A 21,270-nucleotide genomic window follows, 5' to 3' on the forward strand; every position below is an offset into this window, starting at 1 on the left:
GGAGGGAGAAAGGGGAGGGTGGGCTGCACAACACAGAGAGGACAAGTAGTGACTCTACAACATTTTGCTAAGCTGATGGACAGTAACCATAATGTGGTTGTTAGGGGGGACCTGATATAGGGGAGAGCATAGTAAACATAGTATTCTTCAGGTAAGTGTAGATTAAAAATTTAAAAAAAAAAAAGAAAGAAAGAAAGAAAAGGGGGATTACTCCTTAACAGGATAAAACTATTGGTAAATCAAAGATCAACGCATGCTTTAAATATCCTTAATGTTGATCACTTAAAGGGTGTCAGATGATCAGCTATGGAGGTACTCTTTTCTGATAATATTCCTTTCTCTTAATTAAAAAAAAAAAAAAAAAAAGCAGTTACTGTGTGCTGACCTCCAATGAGTTCTGCACAGTGGTATAGAGGGCATGTCAAAGTGTGGGCAAAGGGTCTGTTTGTTTCTACGCAGAAGATCAAGGCCTAGCTTGGATACCCAGAAAATGAACTAAGATACGATATGAGGAGGAGCTTCCGGCATCAGCACTCTCTGGAGGACTCGTGCCGGGGGATGATCATCAAAAAGCCTCCACAGGGATCCGGACGATGCTGCGGTTGTGGCTGCATCCAGCCCACCATCTCCTGGACTTGCCATAAGAAGGAGGAGGGAGATGTCTAGGCTGGCATGTGCATACAGTGAGACAACGAATTTGACTGGATCTGTACTGTTGGAACTCAACCAGGAGTTGGGAGGGGTGCAAGTTGTAGCACCCCAAAATCTCATGACTATAGACTATCTATGGTTAAAAGAACATATGGGATGTGAACAGATCCCAGAAATGGGCTGCTTTAATTTGTCTGATGGTTCAAGTACAGTTGGAAAATATCCATCATATCATAGATAAATTTTCACAAATGCCTAGGGTCCCTAAATGGTTTTCTTGGCTTCACTAGAGATGGCTGGTAATTATAGATTTGCTTTGTTTATGTCACCGTATTCCTATTATGTCAATATGTGTGTGCAAATTAGTTAGTAGTTTAAAACCTATACATACTTAAGGTACTATACAAGAAGATATGTCAAAGAAATAATCAATCCTCCCAAGTTTCCTTCATATGCTACATCTATAGCTTTTCTTCTTCCTTCCTAATTACAAACTTTAAATAGAATTCGTGCCTCATATCGAATTTACCGAGTATCACAATTCCTCCAGGTGGTAAAGATACCTCGAGACAAGTGCTGGGCATAGAAGCCACAGGGCATAAATCTGCAAAGAAGTAAAAAGCTAACCTTTGCAAACAATATGGCTTCTCTCTCACTTACCAACTTTACATTTCCCTGTATGGCCCCGGAAGATGACTGGTTAGCCAGAGACGGGTAAGATTCCTCAAGGGAGGAACAACCTAAGACAGGCACAGTCGCAGGGGGGCCATCAGGTGAGAATTTGGGGATCAACAGAGGTGAGGCTCAGAACCTCACCCCCCCTGCTTTGAGAGAAATCTTCTGCATCCGTGGATGTCTTGCTGCCCTTGTCTAGCCTGGATTAATACTTAGTCCATAGGCACACACCTGATCATCTGATCATCTACATTTGCCTTCTTACAGCACTAAACTATGTTTTCTACCTTTATCTTGCATCTACCTACCACTTCAGCATTTTATTAAAAATAAAAATAATAATAATAATAGGAGAAATGTGGGATCAACATATAAATCAAGTACAAAAATCAAATGAATATTCATATTTGACCTGATGGTTTATAGGTCATATTGCATGATCAAAACCGAAAGTTTCTGTGATGACTGCCCTTGTACTGTTCACCATGTAAGAATTTATTCACTCTGTAAGAATTCGTTCACCATGTAAGAACTTGTTCGTTATGCTTCAGAAGATTGGAGACTGACGAGAATTAGGCTTGAGATGGATTAATGATTGTACATTGAGCATTGACCCCCCTATACTGAATTTTATTGTTGTTAACAACCATTTGATCAATAAATATGAGAGATGCCCTCTCAAAAAAAAAAAAAAAAAAAAAAAAAAAAAATTGAATGACATGAGACTGAATAAGGAGAGAAGGTAAAAAAAACAAATTATAAGACCCAGTTCAGGTTTGTCTGTGGACTTAATACATTCCCTAAAATGGAAAAACTGTAAGTCAAAATTAATGAAATGTTCCTGTAATCACTGTCCCCTAAGGCCACATTCAAGAGCGGGTGGGTGACATTCATAGCAATCCCCAAGCCCCCAAGCTGCCTTTTTCTCCAAGGTGGCTTACTCATTGTCAGCACAGTGAGATGAACTGTGTCCCCCAAATGCTGTGTCCAAGGGCACCTGTTAATGTGACTTTACCTGGAAAAAGGGTCTTTGCAGAAGTAATTAAGTCGCAAACCCCAGATGAGGTCACCCTGGATGTAGGGTGAGCCCCAAATTCAATGACAGGTTCTCATCAAGACAAAAACAGAGAGGACACAGAGAGACATGGGGAGAAGACATGGTGGAGGCAGAGGCAGAGACTGAAACCAGGAGCTCCCTGTTAAGGAATGCCAGAGATTACAGGCAGCCACCATGGAATTGGTTCTCTCCTGGAACCTCCAGAAAACCAGCCTTGCTGACACCTTGATTTGGGACTTCTGGCCTCCTGAACTATGAGAGAATACATTCCTGTTGCTTAAGCCACCCAGTTTGCATTAATCCATTACAGCAGTCCTAGGAAACTAATGCCCTTGGCAGCTCTGGCAGTTCTGATTGCTACGCTGACTTTCCACACCCAGCCACTACAGGCTTATTGTAACAGGGGTTGGCATGGTTTTCCTGTAAAGGGCAAAGTAGTAAATATGTTAGGTTTTATGTGCCAGGCCATTTCTGCCATAACTACTCCACTCTGCTGTTGCAGTGCAAAAGCAGCCGTAAGACAGTATGTAAATGAGTGGACATGACTGTGTTCCGATAAAACTTTATTGACAAAAGCAGGTGGTGGGCCAGATTGGACCCATGGGCCATAGTTTGCTGACCCTGAGATTCTGGTATCCCATCTCCTGGCAGTCCTTCTAGAGTTCTCTCTACACCATTTCTCCTTGGAGGTCTTCATGCAAAAAGACTTTAGATTGATTTCTCTCAGACTGTTCAAGTTCAGTTGGACAATATCCATCATATCATAGATAAATTTTCACAAATGCCTAGGGTGCCTAACTGGTTTTCTTGGCTTCACTGGAGATAGCTGGTAATTATAGATCTGCTTTGGTTATGTAACTGTATTCCTATTATGTTAATGTGTGTGCGCAATTTAATTAGTAGTTTAAAACCTATACATGCTTAAGTTACTCTACAAGAAGATATGTCAAAGAAATAATCGATCTTCCCATGTTTTCTTCCTTCTGCTACTTCTGTAGCTTTTCTTCTTCCTTCCTAATTACAACCCTTAAATAGAATTCGTGCCTCATATCGAATTTACCGAGCATCATAATTCTTCCAAGTGGTAAAGATACCTCAAGACAAATGCTGGGCATAGAAGCCACAGGGCATAAATCTGCAAAGAAGTAAAAAGCTAACCTTTTCAAACAATATGGCTTCTCTCTCACTTACCAACTTTACATTTCCCTGTATGGCCCCGGAAGATGACTGGTTAGCCAGAGACGGGTAAGATTCCTCAAGGGAGGGACAACCTAAGACAGGCACAGTCGCAGGGGGGCCATCAGGTGAGAAATTGGGGATCAACAGAGGTGAGGCTTAGAACCTCACCCCCCCTGTTTTGAGAGAAATCTTCTGCATCCGTGGATGTTTTATTGCCCTTGTCTAGCTTGGATTAACACTTAGTCTACAGGCACACACCTGATCATCTACATTTGCTCTCTTACAACACTAAACTATGTTTTCTACCTTCATCTTGCATCTACCTACCACTTCAGCATTTTATTAAAAATAATAATAATAAAGAGAGAAATGTGGTATCCACATATAAATCAAGTATAAAAATCAAATGAATATTCATACTTGACCTGATTGTTTATAGTTCATAATGCGTGATCAAAACCGAAAGTTTCTGTGATGAATGCCCTTGTACTGTTCACCATGTAAGAACTTACTCACTATGTAAGAATTTGTTCACCATGTAACAAAAAAAAAAAAAAAGACTTAAAAAAAAAAAAAAAAAAAAAAAAACCTATTTCTTTGAAAAATTGGAACAATCCCCAGTGGGGTGAAGGGTACATGGAAATCCTGCCTCAAAAGAAGTGAAGGAGAAATCTCACACTCACAGGAACAAGAAAAGCAGGAATAATGATTAGTTTGTTAAAATGATGTATAGAACATATTAAACAAACAAACAAACAAAACCCACCATAACCGAATTTACCTGATAATTTTACAGAGTACAGTGCTGGAGTTTAGGTGTTCATATTCTGAGAAAGGCTTGTCTTGTAATCTGTTTTGCTTAATACAAAGTTTCCCATAATTGTACCAAATCCATGAGGTGTTCTCTTCTGGGATTGATATGATTCTCTGTTTCTTTAAATTGTTTGTTAAATATTGTGTCATTCCAACAATTTAGAGAATTATTTATTTTCCTAAGATACTGTATGACAAGTTTTATTTTGAAATACCCTATACTCTTGGCCCAGTTCACACTTACTTATATTCACGACTACTGTGTTTCTTAATTAACAGTGTTGAATAATGGAGTAGGAAATATTTCAAATTACAAATAACCTAAGGGGGAAACAATTGTTCAGAGTAGGGATAAATTATTTGTTTGTTTGCTTTGTTGGGTTGAATGTGGGGATTGTTATCAAGAATGAGCATCAGAACACAAAAGCACATGTATATGTCATGTATATATATGAATATATGATATTTTGGGCATCATGGATGGAGTAGAACAGTTATGGAAATGGGATTTTCACATACTGCTAACATCTTATCAGCTAAAAGGTGTCTTCTGTTTTGTGTCTTCATTTCCTGGCTGTGGGTTCAGACTTGCCCATGTTTGAATTTGGGCTCTTCCTGACCAGTAGTGTGACTTTGTTTGACTTTTTGTTTGCTAATTAATCCACTTGGGACCTAGTAGCCTCATATGTATACTTGGGATACTAATATAATTAATTTATATAGGAGTTATTGGACAAAACAGAATAACGTGAAGAGCAAAGGAAAACTTCTAATTCCTAGTAAATACTCAATATGTGAAACTATTTTTCTCTTTTTTAAATGACATAGGATAACATTATAAAGATAATACACTTTCTGATGTACATAAGTTATAGAAGTTCACTATATTTTAAATCCATATGACTTGAAGATTTAAATTGTTAACCTTTTTTCCCTCATTTATTGATATACGTATTATAGCTTTTAACTGATATGAATAAGCCTAATCATTGAATGTCTAATTCAGGTTGAGTATACAGAACTAATATTAAAAAAAAAGTGTTCTCAAAATGATCAGACTTTTAGGAATGCTTTGCCCAACAGTTAGTTGTCAAATTGACAGTGATTATCGCATGGTAAATTTGATTATGAATATCTGTATTTTTTTAATTGAAGAATATCACTTAATGATATTAAAAACTTTGGTGAGAATTAATAGTTCTCCAAAGAGTATGACATTCTATCTCACTACATTAATTATTTCAAAAGAGGTCAAATCTCATAATTTACAGTGGTTATATTGATAAAGTGGCTGCAAATTCTGAATTAAAAAGCACCAAATCATTGCTTCCAAAAGAAATACAGGGTTAAGTTCCTGTGAATCTCAGGTCACATTTTTGGCTATTGATTATTAGATCACTTGTTTTATGTTTCTGTTTAAAGATGTTTTACTTAACATGCCTTATTTATTCTTTAATATTGAGCTCAGTAGATATCAATTGCACTATAACCCCTGCTGGAATGGAGCTTATCTCACACATGCATCTTCTCTCCAAGGCATATCCCAGCCTGCCTGTGCTTAGGAATCGGAGACCCACTTCAACACTATGCTTGGGTGTCATTTTCAACAGTGAACCAAAAAAGCACAAAAGTTAAAAATGTGGTACTAATAAACCCCAAAAAAGAACACTCATCTACAGAATAAGCTGAAACAAGAAGGCAGAGAGTCACTTTGTTCAACTTCAGCTGGGAACAGGTGTGTCAAGCAACTCAATTTTTTTGCTACTCATTCATGTGTATAAATTACCATAGAAGTGTCACGAGTATTAATTTGGGGATTTCAAATAAATTTTATCGAGTAAAATTGGCAAATATGGAATCCATGAATAAAGAGGATGGAGTGACTGTGTTTACAGTGAAATTCTGTTTCCAATGGATAAGACTAGTGGAACTGGATCCTGTTTTTCAAGTTCTTATTTATCAATCATAGACTCCATATGCTAGAAAGAATGTTAATCAGGCAAGTCCAAAAAGAAATTATCTCCTTTTTTGTCTTTACTGCAACAGTTGAGGAAAATTTCTGTAGTAATGAGTACAAACTGATTTTGATATGCCTAGAAAGATACCTAGTTTAGAAAATGGGTTCCTTGCCATTCAAAAGGTTTTCCTTCTAACACAATACTGTATTTCTAAACATCAACAAAAACAGCAAGGATAAGACACCTCTTCTTCTTTAAATGTCTTGATTCAGGATAGCAAATTACTATCCTAAAAGTCTATATACATCCAAGAAGCGAATACAGCTAAATATATACTTGTGGCTTGACTGGTCTCATTATTTGGTCTCCAGGTTTTCTCCAGGGAACAATGGTGCACGTGACACATTTTGTAGCTCTTTCAGTCATGGAAGAAAAATAGCACAGATGTTGCCAAACTCAAAAACAAAATAAGGACAAGAGTTCTCTGACTAGGTGATAAGGAAGCGTGTCCCTGGAGAAGAAATGTAGACTTGGAATTTGTTTATTAATTCAAACTTTTTTCCCATGGTTTAAGATGGGTGTCTCTGTTATAATCCAGTCTACCCATGGATTTCATCCCAGTTTTTTTTTATGTCTTCTAGAAGGTATCTGAAATGGGGAAATTGATCAAGAAGATAGATTTTGACATATTCTAAATTAGAAGGTGATGAATAAGGACTAGAAAATTTCTAAAGAGCATTTTCAGTTTTATAAAAATCATGATCCCTAAAATATTATTGATTCCAACTTGAATGTTCAAAAACCAGAATGTTTTGAAGTATGCATTATTATTTCTTTCATGCTATAAAATCAAAGAAAAGTCCTTCTTTATCATAATCATAGTTAAAATTGACGGTTCTTTTATAACTGCAATAGACACATAATATACATAAAGGAAAATGAAAAGTATCATTTCAATTGAAACAGAGAGGATTAAAAAAGATGACTGTTGCTAAATGAAAGGTTAAAAAAAATCAGTTCTCCAACACACACACACATGAGCAATCCCTTCATTTTTAGCATTTGCCAGTCTTTATTATGTAAGTACTCCAAGCATGGCTGATTTCAAATTACATGTTAGTAAAGATGGAACAGAGACTGGGAACAACAGACATTCAGCTCTCAGGCTGGTGAAAGCCACTTCAAAACATTATTGGTCATATTTCTAAATAATTTTTTCGTAAATATGAATTTTTTACCAACTTATAAAAATGTTTAGTTTTAAACTGTGATTACTGATAAAGAATTGTTTGAATTTGTAGCATGAAAGAAATAATGAAGCATAGCTTCAAAACACATTCCTTAAAGCATTCTTAAAGAATATGCCTTATCTTGCATTTTATATAACTCATAGGAAAAGAGTGCCAATTTTCTTGAAGCTCAACTGATTTTTCTGATGTTTTTCTAAAGTTTATATACATTATTGAAATATTGGTATGAGTGTTTATTTTTAAAGGTACAAATGATCATTTATAAATACCTGCTTTACGTATAAATAATGACTACTTATAAGCATATAGTTCTTTATCGAATATTTAGACTGAAATTGGGAGATTGAAAAGCAAGCTTAACTTTTTCGGGCATCCTTCCTAATGACTGAAAGGGCAATGAATGGGTATATGAGTTTGCGGGTGTGGGCGTGTTTGTAGATAATAATAAAGATGAATGTATTACTGAGAAAGAAAGAAAAAGAGAGGAGAGAAAAAGAGAGAAACGATTCTTTAAGTATTGTTAAAATGTTACCAACAAACTTGGTAATCAAGAAAACATCATATGATTTACTGGATGGATAGGAAAATGATATATGATGAGGCATTTTATGAAAATTATTTATTAAAAGGATAGAGGTTTTTTTCGTTAAATTTACATTGTTTAGTTTTTTAATTTTATTTTACATTTTCTTTTTACTGTAGAGTTAAGATTCCAAAGGAAGCTTATTATTCTTCCTTATTTCATTTGATATCATAATAGATTTTGAATCATCAAGTGTATTTTCAGGCATTTGGAGTAGTAGATGAGAAACTGGGAATTAGTTTGGCAGCATTAATATTGATTCCTATTCAAATTTCATATATGTAGTATTTATTGTTTTAGACTATAATTGCAGAATTTTGTACGAACTCGTTTAAAATATTACTTTACCAAATTAATGCAATAATTTTTACAGTTATTTCTATTGTAGACATTTTTTAAAGTAAACATTATAAGCTTTTTACTTAAACTTGATTTCATATTTGTCTCTTTTCCTCTTTCTAACTGAATTAAGAACAAATACACCTTTAACCATTACTATTATTTTGCTAATGCTCATTTAACACAAATCTGCTAAACTGTAATTACAAAAGGTAAAACTGTGACTCTCATGCAAGTATGAAATGAGCATGTGTCAGATATTTTATTCAAGTCATTATTTCATTAGGGAACAATAAAATATTAAAATTAGTTCAAAGATCATTTGATGATCTCAGGTTTATAGATAACTTAATGAATAGAAGTTAAGTTTAGATTGTTGCGTTACATGGTAAATTGGTTATATCTTACAAAACAATAGCAATAACTTCTACTGAAGAGAATTTATTTGTACTGCCATGTACAGTTATTTCCATCTTAATATGTAAATTAAGTTTGTGGCCTTTAGTCAATAGCTTTCATAGAGCAGATTTCTGATTTTCTTTGGATTTTTACAATCCTATTAAAGTGATTGTCTGAAATTGTATCTATTTTTAAAATTTAAACATAATGTGATGTTTAATGTTTGATGAGATAAAATCTAAAATGTGTTTAGATTCCTCAATTTTTCTTATAAATATCATTAAATTTTCAGCAAATATTTATTGATTCTCAGCTTTGTGCCAAATATTGGTCTGTAAGCTAGATATACACTAAGGCCCAAAGCAAAAAACCCTGCCCTAACAAAATTTACATAGTGGGAGCAGGAGAAAAACAGACAGTAAAACTAATCAGAATGTAAGTAAATTCTGTAACATTTTCAAGGTGGTGTGTGTCATGAAAAAGAGAACTGTTAAAAGATAGTGGGAATTTGGAATGGGGGTGGGGGAGGGGACTACTTCAGTATGAAACAGGGCAGTCATTGTAGACTCATTAAAACAGTGAGATCTACCCCCGGAGAAATGAGCACACCTAGCATGGGACCTTGGCTATTATATATACCATTCTCCCATAAAAGGAACCAAGGATCCTTAGAGAAACGGCTGAATTTAGGGCTGCAATAGAGAAAATACTAGATAATCGTGGAGCATCTTATAGCACTAGAATGTAAGGAGTGCAGAAGAAAACAGAAGGATGCAGGAGTCAACCTTAGGAAGCCCGCTATGGCCTAAATGGGAACAATTTGAGGACCACAATAAGTAACATAAAGAATAAAATATTAATGTGTGTGCACAATTTAATTAGTAGTTTAAAACCTATACATGCTGAAGTTATTATACAAGATACGTCAAAAAAATAACAATCTTCCCATGTTTTCTTCCGCCTGCTATTTCTATAGCTTTTCTTCTTCCTTCCTAATTACAACCCATAAATAGAATTCGTGCCTCATATCGAATTTACCGTGTATCACAATTCTTCCAAGTGGTAAAGATACCTCAAGACAAATGCCGGGCATAGAAGCCACAGGGTATGAATATGCAAAGAAGTAAAAAACTAACCTTTTCAAACAATAAGGCTTCTCTCTCACATACCAACTTTACATTTCCCTATATGGCCCCGGAAGATGACTGGTTAGCCAGAGACGGGTAAGATTCCTCAAGGGAGGAACAACCTAAGACAGGCACAGTCTCAGGGGGGCCATCAGGTGAGGAATTGGGGATCAACAGAGGTGAGGCTTAGAACCTCACCCCCTCTATTCTGAGAGAAATCTTCTGCATCCATGGATGTTTTATTGCCCTTGTCTAGCTTGGATTAACACATAGTCTACAGGCACACACCTGATCATCTACATTTGCTCTCTTACAACACTAAACTATGTTTTCTACCTTTATCTTGCATCTACCTACCACTTCAGCATTTTATTAAAAATAATAATAATAAAGAGAGAAATGTGGTATCCACATATAAATCAAGTATAAAAATCAAACGAATATTCATATTTGAACTGATTGTTTATAGTTCATAATGCGTGATCAAAACCGAAAGTTTCTGTGATGACTGCCCTTGTACTGTTCACCATGTAACTTATTCACTATGTAAGAATTTGTTCTCCATGTAAGAACTTGTTCGTTATGCTTCAGAAGATTGGAGACTGATGAAAATTAGGCTTGGGGTGGATTAATGATTATACATTGAGCATTGAGTCCCCTATACAGAATTTTATTGTTGTTAGCAACCATTTGATCAAAAAAAATAGGAGAGATGCCCTCACAAAAAAATAAATAAATAAATAAAGTACACACTTCCAATTGTAAAATAAGTAAGTAACCAGGATGTAATGTATAGCATTAGGAATATAGTCAAAATATTGTGACAACTTGGTATGGTGATAGCTGGTACCTAGAATTATCCTGTATATAAATGTTCAGTCACTGTGTTGTATACCTGAAACTAATGTAATACTGTATGTCAACTACCCTTCAATAAAAAATAATTATCTATAAAAAAAAGAATAAAATAAATACTCATGAGGCCATACTAATATTAAATCAACAAGAAAGTAATTATAAGAGAATGAAGGAATCTTTCTCAAAGAAGGACTCCAAACAGAGTCTATAGTCAACACACTCCCAGTGGAAGGAGCTTAATCCTGCTCTCCCTAGAGGGTAGGCTGGACTTACGTGATTTGCTTCCAAACAATAAAGTATGAAAAGGGAAACATCATAACTTTAGAATAGAGAGACCTTAAGAACGCCACTTTAATCAAGTAATCAAGAGAAACATCCTCGTGATGCCCTGTAGATGTCATTTAGCTCCTTGTATGTTGTGATGAGAAGGGCACATCACCTTGGTGGTATTCTTTCCCAAAACCCATGATTCCCTTCTAATCTTGAGTAGAAGAAAAAAAAACTAAAAAATATTCTATGAAATACCTCACCAATACTCTTTAAAACTGTCAAGGTCATGGAGAGCAAAGACAGACTGAGGAACTATCACAAAAGAGGAAAATAAGGAGACATGAACTCTATATACACCATGATACAATGAGTGAGATTCCCCAGAAGAAGAACTCTAATGGTAAAGTCCAAAGTGCCTGCAGTTTAGTGAATGGTAATATGCTGATGCTGGTGTCTTAGTTTGGACAAATGTTCTACACAGTTCTGTAAGATGATGACGATGGGGAAATATTTGCAAGGACAACAGTTTAGTCCAGGTGGCTTCCTTCTCTCCTCTAGTTTGCAAACAGAAATTCCTGTTTTCCCCCTCCCCTTCACTCCCGGCTCTGCCAGGCACTCACTCCCTAAACTCACTCCCTAAACTCACTCCCTCTTGCTTGCTCATTCGCTGTGCACGTAGAAATGTTGCAGATACAGAAGTAGAAAGATATGTATTGCTCCGCTTGCCTTTGTTCAGGGCTCAGACCTTGGGAGATTACTCCCCTATAAGCCCGCCTGTGTAAGATTAAAACCTTGACACTCCGAGACCTCCGAGTGCCGCTTGGTTCTTCCGTCAGCAATCCAGTCCAGGTTTTTCAAGTTTTTCCATAACAATAACGTCAGGGGAAACTGAAAATGGCTGAGGAATACACAGGAACTCTATTATCCTTGCAAGTTTTCTATAAAACCAAAATTATTTCAAAATAAAATGTAACTTAAAAAATGTGAGATTTGAGCAAATACTTAAATGAACTAAGGGCATGAGCCTTGGGAATATTAGGGCCTGAGTAGAATTATTCTAGCTATAGAAGCAAAGGCAGGTAAGTGACTGGGTGCCTGCAAGGAGCAAGAATGTCATCCTAAACATGAGTTAATGAGGAATCAGTGAAAGAGAAGGGATCTCAGGGGAGTAAGAATGTTTGTGTGTGCGTGTGTGTGTGCGCGCGTGCGTGTGTGTGCGCATGTATGTGTGTGTGCGTGTGTTTGTAGGAATCTCTGGCTACATTGGTAAAATTTCAGATATGTCTTTTTTTCAGAATTTATGTCAGCTACTATTTTCCCATCTCCTAACTTGCAAATACATCCATCGTCACCTTCATCTTTTGTGAAGAAGCTTGTTTCTTCAGCGGAATCAAGAACAATGGAAGGAAGAAAATAGTGTGAATATTTCCGTATTTGTTTACATAGGGAACATTTAATTCATTGTTTCTACGTAGTAGAGAATAGTCACTGAACCTTCTAAAATGTCCCAGATCTGACTTCACTACACTATTAATTATCATTTTATTGTTTATGGTTATAGTTCTCAGCTTAATATAAATATTTACTCACAAATTGGTATAATTTGCTTTGCTTTTATTTGCCTGGTGTATAATTAAATCATCACTTCTTCACCATATTATAAGCATGTAAAAAGTACCCTCCTGTTGGCATTAAAACAATCTTGACATATCCTATTCCATGTTGGCAAGATGACCCCCACAATCATTACAAACCTATAGTTAAAATCTGAAGATATTTTTGGAGGTTCACAGTTTTCAAGTTTTTCCTTTCCTTGGTATTTGTAATACAATTAGTCTTAAATCCATCTCCATGTGCTGGTATTAAAGTAACACATTGCTCAACCTCTTTTAAAGGTTTTTTCTACAACTGCAGTTTTGTGTCAGTTAGGTGGAATTAGTATAACTTATACTATGCCAAAAAAAGTACAGCAAAACATCGTTCTAAGCAAATAAATATGTTCATGCCATCTGTTTCTTACTGTCAATATACTGGGTTTCCAAAATCCATTGTTATTTCATCCAAAAATTGTGTGTCTCTGGAGAAAAAACAACAAAGTAGATTAAAATTAGGATGCCATATTTATTCACTTCTTTATAAAGAGAGACCAAAAATATAGTTAGAAAAGAAACTATTTTACCTGTCAGAAGTGTGTATGTGTTCAAAATGATGGTCCTTGGATATCTTTTAGTCTTAATTTCCTATCAAATCCAGTATCATTTTTCCCAGTAACTCTGAGAAGTTGTCAGTTTATTTTCCCTCTTAGGCATGTGTAGAACAAGTTATTGACTACTTCATGAGGCAGATAGCATATTGAGAGTTAATGTACCTGTATTTATAAAATCCTACCTCACTGACTGAAAATATACATCACAAACCTTTTTCAATTGTCCTGAGTTCTGTACCCTTCAGCTACATAAATCAAACCCTTCTATCCCAAGACATGCTTTCAAACATTGAAGATACATTCTGCCTTGTTTTTTTCAAATGATCTTTTCTATATGTTAAACATCCTGTCACTCTTCCCTAAGATCATTTAAAATTTCGCCTGAGAATCACATTATAAAACTGTGGATTTCAGCGACCTGTTTTCTCGCGGTCGTTTCAAGCATGAGCTAGTACAATCTTCATGCTACATCTTATAGTAATTTAACACTGACCATGCATCCATTCGAACGTATGACAGACACTCATCTCAAAACTTTATTTTATCAACTCCAAACATAAATTCGAGGTAGCTGCATAAGGAATATTTGTGAAGTGTTTGAGCCTCCCAAAAAGGTCATATCACTGTAAAGACATTATATAGGAAGCATCTTTGTTCTCAGTCCCAGCAGGGATGTCTCATTATTAGTAATCACCACATACCAATCAGCCTTCCACCATCTTGTTGTCTCTTTCTCATTGTTTTCATGCCTATCTTTTTTCTTTACCTCCATATTTCCTCTCTTCTTCAAGGATTGCAGTAGTTTCCACTCCTGGGACCAGATCTAGAATCAGATATGCATATCAAACACTCAACTCATCACTCAGCTGAATAAGAGTTATTTCTTTAACACTATTCACCATTCTTAAAATGTGTGTGTGCATGTCATTGAAATACAGCTGTCTTAACATGTTGACTATCTCATCAGTTTCAACATTTATAGAGACCTGATACTGTATGTGTGTGTGTGTGTGTGTGTGTGCGTGTGTGTGTGTGTGTGTGTGTGTGTGTGTGTGAGTTAACTAATTCATATGTACCAAATACAGTCCTAGGCACCTTAATCCTATTATAACATCTAATTGTCTCAATAGTCCAGTATGTTAGGTGTTTTTAAATTCTCACATAAATGAGGAAACTAAGGAATAGGGAAGTTAGGTAATTTTTCTGGGGAATAGGAGCACAGACTCTTAGCTGCAATGCTGTGCCACATTTTTCTTAAAATGTGCTAGTCAAAATGAATCATACACATCAAATCTATATAATCCCTGCAGAGCAGACTGGGTCTTCAAAAAATACCTCAACAGTTTGATTGCATTTATGAAATTAAGTTGTGTTACAAAACATTAATACATATATCAAAGTGTTGAGTTGCACTGAACTTATACTGAAGTTGTTTTTGTTTCCCCCATAAGACTAACTTCGAAATTTTTCTAATGAGATCACTGATTACTAAGTGGGGTACATCTATCCATCTTTATACAATCTTCTTCTTTTGCAAACAATATCAATTTTTAGAAATTGTTGCCTTTTTCTTCCATTATACTACAGAATTGATATTATTCAAATAAAATATTTGTTAGAGGTATAGTGAGAAAATCACAAATATATTAGAACATACTCTTAACCAATGTCTCAGTATTTTTTCCTAATTGAATAAAATGCAGGGAAAATAGACTTTGTACTAAGATGCAAAAAAATATGTTCAACATATTTCTAGACAAAATTAAGAGATTACTTTATATATAAATGATTGAAATGTCACAATAATTTACATTTCAGTTCCAGAAAACACTTCTGCAAAATTTGCTGGTCTCCTTTAACCTGGATACAATTAGGATTCTTGCTTTTCTGATCTGTGTATATGTTTTGTTTTTTACAAAGAATTTACACTGTTACATTTTAATGTGTTTGTTTGAAGGCTTATGTAGATAAAACTCTTGTTATTTTATGAGAAATTTTTCTCCTAAGGGAGATTCTCTCTGTCTCTCTTTCTCTCTATAGTTGAACAATCTAAGCAGCTGCTTGTGTGGAACAAGTTTTCATTTGGGGTTAGGGTTGGGAAAGATAAGCTAAATTTATTACAAAGTACATTTATTAAAAGCATTATTTATCTGGTTTTGATTCAATTTTGATAGCATATAACACATAGATCCTACAGGGTAACCTAATGAGAACAGTTTATCAAATTTATCATTAACTACAAAGAGGTTCTTTAAGGAGACAATTAACCTGATGTACTCATATGAATTCATGTGATTGGCAGTGGTACAGTATAGGTTTACATAAACTGCTACTGCTCAGGACAAAGTTCAGTAAGACACATGGTTAAACAGGACCCAGAGCATACTGGAATACATTAATTCTAGAATAATCTACAATAACTCTCAGACTCTAATTGGAAACCATTTAATTTGCTTCATTTTTGCTCATGTGCATTTTATCAACTTGCTAGACAAGAAAGAAATTTGTCTGAAAGGCCAATCCCATGTTACTTACCTTGCTCTGAAAGAATAGGACAGAACCTTAAAACTAAAAAGTCCGTTTTTAAGTGGATACTAAATTTTAGGGACACATTTCCTGTTGGGTTGTGAGTTTACTATGTTCTACGGAAATACACTAAATATAAATACATTTTATACTTTAAATGATACTTTTTAAAGTAGCACTTTACATTTTAAATCAATCCAAACATTTATATAGAAGTATCATTAAATATAAGTATATAAATATATTTAAATATTGTCACAAAAATATAGCTTTAAAAGTAGATTTACTATATGCAGTTCACTTTGCTTTAGATTGTGGGTTTCAGACACATTTGGCTCCAGAGACTAGGAAGGTGATATGCCAGAGTGGAAAGGGCCAGATGAAGACCGAGGGAGACCCGAGAGCCACAGTTTATCTAAAAGGAATAGTTGCACCAAGTTCTAGTGCCTTGCGGCTGTGAGAGCTCTCAGGGCTAGTCCTGCCAAATCTCCCAGGTTTTCAGGCGAAGTCAACACTTCCTGTGTGGGTTCAAGTTGCACTGAGCCTATGAGTCATCAGTTTTCAAATTGTGATTTAGGAAGTATATTCCATACTATGCCCTATTTCTTGTATTCTGCCTGCACTTCCACCACCATTCCCTTAATCCTAAAAAAAAATTACTAGTATTCATCCAGTATCTTCCATGTGTGAGGCATGTTCAAAGCGTTTTATAGTAAATACTTCAAAAGTCTTTTATTTATCTTCATTTCACAGTGAAGTAAATTGTTCCTTAGGCAGGAAGCAGGGGATCAAGTATTTAAATGCCATTAATCAAACTCCACATGATACCCAGATCCATCACACTCGGCTGCCTCTCCATAAACGTGCTTATCACACAAAGTAGTCTAACACTAGCCATCGATAAAACTAGATATTCCTGCTGACTTGTCACCTTATTGCAAGACCCTTAAACCCTATGCATTCTCTTCCTAAAATGTCCAACTAGACGTCCTATGTAGTATTTTCTGGTTCCTAATACTCAGTTCTCTTCTGAGGTTGTATCTCTCCTAGCTATTTCATGGTATTTTGAACGGTGCCGTCTCTGGGTCAGTAAGAACAATATGGATGACCCTGTGAAACATGAACAGAGCTCCTAATTGAAACATTATTTTAGCTCTAACAATGGTTGGTAACTCAATAAAGTGGAAAAATGGCCAAGTGTTCACAGCTGCTTCGTGAGAGCAATTATAGGCAACTACTACAGGTTATTGCCTTCTGAATTTTGTCCACAACCTATTATTTGAAAAAAAATGTTGTAGTCTGTACTTTCATGTCTTCTTTTTGCCAGTGTTTGTATAACATTCTGGCAAGTACCACCTCTTATGAGAACTCAGTTGAGATGGCAGTCCATTGAGCTCACTAATTTATACATTGATTTGCATAGGGACAAATACCCCACTATAACAGGAGTACAGACATTTGCAAAAGCCCCCTATTGTTTATCAGATCTTCAGTATACAATCAAGTTTGTGTCACAATTTTGGCTTACCTCAGTAGTTTACCTTATTTTATATTTGTCCTGCTAGGTACTGATGGGGAAAAGGGAAACAACCTTGCAAATTGTCTCCGAGACAAATTCAGAGCCTTAAACACAATACAGGCTTGTAATGATGACAAAAAAAAATTTTATATCAATTTCCCTACAAGGTAGATTCTGAGACTGAGGTTTGCACGCATAAATTATATTAGGGAAGGTTTGTAGGAACTCTAACAGAGGTGTCTATAGTTCTGAAGCTGCAACTGCTCTTCAGAGTTGAGGGCTGAAGACAGAATATGAGACCTTCACGTTTTCATTGGTATGTCCTCTTTTCCTCTGCTATTCCCTAATGAGCAACTTCAGTTCTTACAACTTCCTAAAACCCAACTTTACAATAGGATGAGGCACTGGGATCAGACACTAATCCTAACTCTACCATTAACCAGCAATATGATATATAAAATGACTTTATGTCTCTTGGATTGAATCTTGTTTTCTGTAAAATAAGAGATGTAAATAATAACTTGGTGGTATCTAAAATGCTCTAGTGTACCATTAGATGAAATAACCACCAATGAAATGAAATGATGACTATGACCTCATTAATATAATATTTGGGAGGAGAAAAGTGTGTAGGGATATAAATAAAATGAGATTTAAGGTAGAAAGTGAATTCATAGTAATTCACTGTTAAGTTCCCTATATCTTAGTTCATGTTTGAAACATTCCCTAATAAAAAGTACATGAAGATGATATGATTCTAAAAGTCTAGTTTCTGCATTTTGTTTATAAAAATATTAGTCAAAGGGCAAATATAAAACTAAAGGATAAGGCATCATTTTCTCAGTCTACTCCAAGACACCACAATCACATTTTCTGTCAGAATGATCATGTATGTATACACACAAACACACACCCTAACACTGTAATGCAAACATCTCAAGAACTTAAAATATTTTACTGGAATTTTAGAAATTTTTTCTTCTTATTTTGCCACTTTATCACTTCCTGAAAAATAGCACTATGACTTTATATTAAAGGTGAGGGGACCCTTTCCAGGTCATTAAACTTGTATTGACTACTATGTCTGCTCTAGTAATTTATGATTACCTTAAACCCAAGTGCTTTCTTTGTAAATATGGTGCTATGTTTACATGCAAATTAAACTAATAAATCACATGATCATTTCAGTTTCTTTTGTAAAGATATTCCTATAATCTTTAGTACCTACTGCATAAAATGCCTTATCTTCATTCTAATTATTGTTATTATTATTATAAATCTCCTCTATTACATTATGAATTTCTTGAAGATTGGGTTGTTAACACTATTTATTTTTAGCAATTAGCATAGCATCTGGCACAGAACAGGTGTGAATTAAATTTTATTAAAACAATTTTAATTCTATTTTGGCTCTTTCTTTTCTGCTCCTCCTTCCTCCATCCCCATACTCACTTTTTCTTATCTTTTCTTCTGGCCACTTATTTTTCTTATTAAAGATTAGTGCTGTGCTATTTTGTCATCTCCTAAAAAATAGGACACCATGGCTCTAGGAACACAGGTCTGAAGTTTCTTTCCTGGACATCAAGCTTTTATTGACTTCTGGGTCTAAATTAGTAAGTTACAATGGCCTTAAGCCATTTTTTTCTCCTGTGCTCACCTTCATTGTCTATCTGCTTTGGGTTTTATTTTTTCTTTTTCAAGATGGTCTTTTGTCATTACTTGACAGCAAAGTTCAATATGTAACAGACAGCAATTTATTTAATACCTGAAGAATGGGAAACTTGATGATTGTAAAAGAAAAGAATAGTACCCTTTTACATGGAAAACAAGTTAGTGAAGCATGAAGTGAAAATAAGTATAACTTCTTGGAGGTATCATTTTACATAAATATTATGTAGTGTATTAAATTGTAAAATTGATAATCTCCTGCTCATAAGTGTGCTGAATACACTGTGTATTTTTCCTGGTGACTTTTCCAGATCAGAGATTCATTTCTCAAAATGAGGTGTAGATTATTGTGAAATTCAACAGGAAGATGCAAAGGAGTACATTTTCATTTCACAAATGAATTATTACTTGAACTAGTTATTCAGTGAAACAATAGCATATCAGAAAAATAGCAAAGTGCCCACAAAGTGTGAAGGTATAATAGAAATAAATGGTGCTTGTAGGATAACCGACAGCACTGTCATGTTTGTGCCTCTTGCACACACTTAATGTTTTAGTCTGTTGTGCTGCATTAGCAATACCTTAGACTGGGTGGTTGTAACTACAGGGAGAAACCTGTCTCCAAGCCCAGGAAAAATTACCTTTGAAACCAAAATCAGTCAAAGGGAGAACTAAAGTGGGAGAAACTCATTTATTGCTTATAAGCAGTCATCCACTTCTGCTCGCCTCTGTCTCTTGTGACCAGGCTGCAGAAAGGGGCCCCACCCGACCTCTCTGGTCCAGATATGCCCTGCTCCCCCTTGTAATCACCTACTGATATGGTGATGGACTACTTCTCTCCACCCCTTGGAAACACCTATTGATGTGGAGATGCACTAAGACCAGGTGAGAGATTCTGGAAATATTGCAATTTTACCCGCAGTGGTTTAACAGACTTATTTCTCACAGTTCTGGAGACTGGCAAGTGCAAGATCAAGGTTCTGGCAGATTTGTTACCTGGTGAATACAAGCTTCATGGTTCACAGAATGCCTCTTTCTAACTGTGTCAATCTCTTGCCATTCTCCACCTGCCATGGCAGAACAAGACAGCTCTCTCAATTTTTTTAATAAGAGCACTTGTCTGATTTGTGAAGGCTCTGCCCTCATGACCTAATCATTTTCCAAAGGCCCTGCCTCCTAATAGCATCACAGTGGGGAGATCAACTGAAACCAAGACAACTGTTATATTTAAAAGTTTATTCCTAGTCTTGCGGAGGACCAGGGCCTGAGAGCAGCCTGTCAGTGTGCTCTGATAAACGGCTCTTAAGCCCCACATTTGGAGACATACAGCAGGGAATATGTGCAGGAAAGAGGTTATGTCTATCACTACATGAAGCAGTGTGGCATTTGCTCATCTGGTCAGTTTCCTAAAGGACCAAACTACACACATTCCAACACTATTTGAGTGAGAGGAGGCGAGGATAAAGGTCTCATGAGGTGGATCACTTCGTCTTCCTTCGGGGATGGAGACGGCATACAGAGGTTGACCAGAGAACTCCTGACTGACTACATTTCTGGGAGAAGTTGAAACTACAATTAGGTTAGGTATTAAGCCTCAGTTTGGTGACAATTTCAACTTAATTTTTAGAGGAGCAAGCACTGAGTCCGTGGCACTTACCTACGAAACAGAAGGATAGCAGGCTACTTATTTTCCTCCCTCCCTCCCCCTCCATGAGAAAACATTAATCCAACTGAGATATGAATGTAATTATGGTAGGAGACTATATATACAAAGTTTTTAATGTTGATCTTTGATGATAAATCTAGCTTTCATCTTGAGAGTCTTCTCTTTCCCTCCTGTTTACTTAGGAGAATTTTTTTGCCCAATACATAATAGAAAAAGTTTAAATGTTCATTACACAGTAGTATTCACAAATGAAATGGGATATTATCACAACAGATTCTCTAAACCTCATGATATGGAAAACACATGTAAATCAGAGAAAAACATTACATTAATTTCTCTTATACATCTTCTCAGGTGGACAGGAAAGCCAACCTACAAGACATTTGTCAGTGAGACTTCAGATGAGTAGGACCTTCTAAAGTAAAAGGACTTCTTAACGTCATGACATTCAGACTGGAAGTCACCCTTTTCAATGAGTGAGCATGGAGGGTCAATTGCTTAAGATTTGGATTGTTGTAGATCAAAC

This window comes from Manis javanica, chromosome 10, assembly GCF_040802235.1.
Source record: "Manis javanica isolate MJ-LG chromosome 10, MJ_LKY, whole genome shotgun sequence".
NCBI classification, from domain to species: domain Eukaryota; kingdom Metazoa; phylum Chordata; class Mammalia; order Pholidota; family Manidae; genus Manis; species Manis javanica.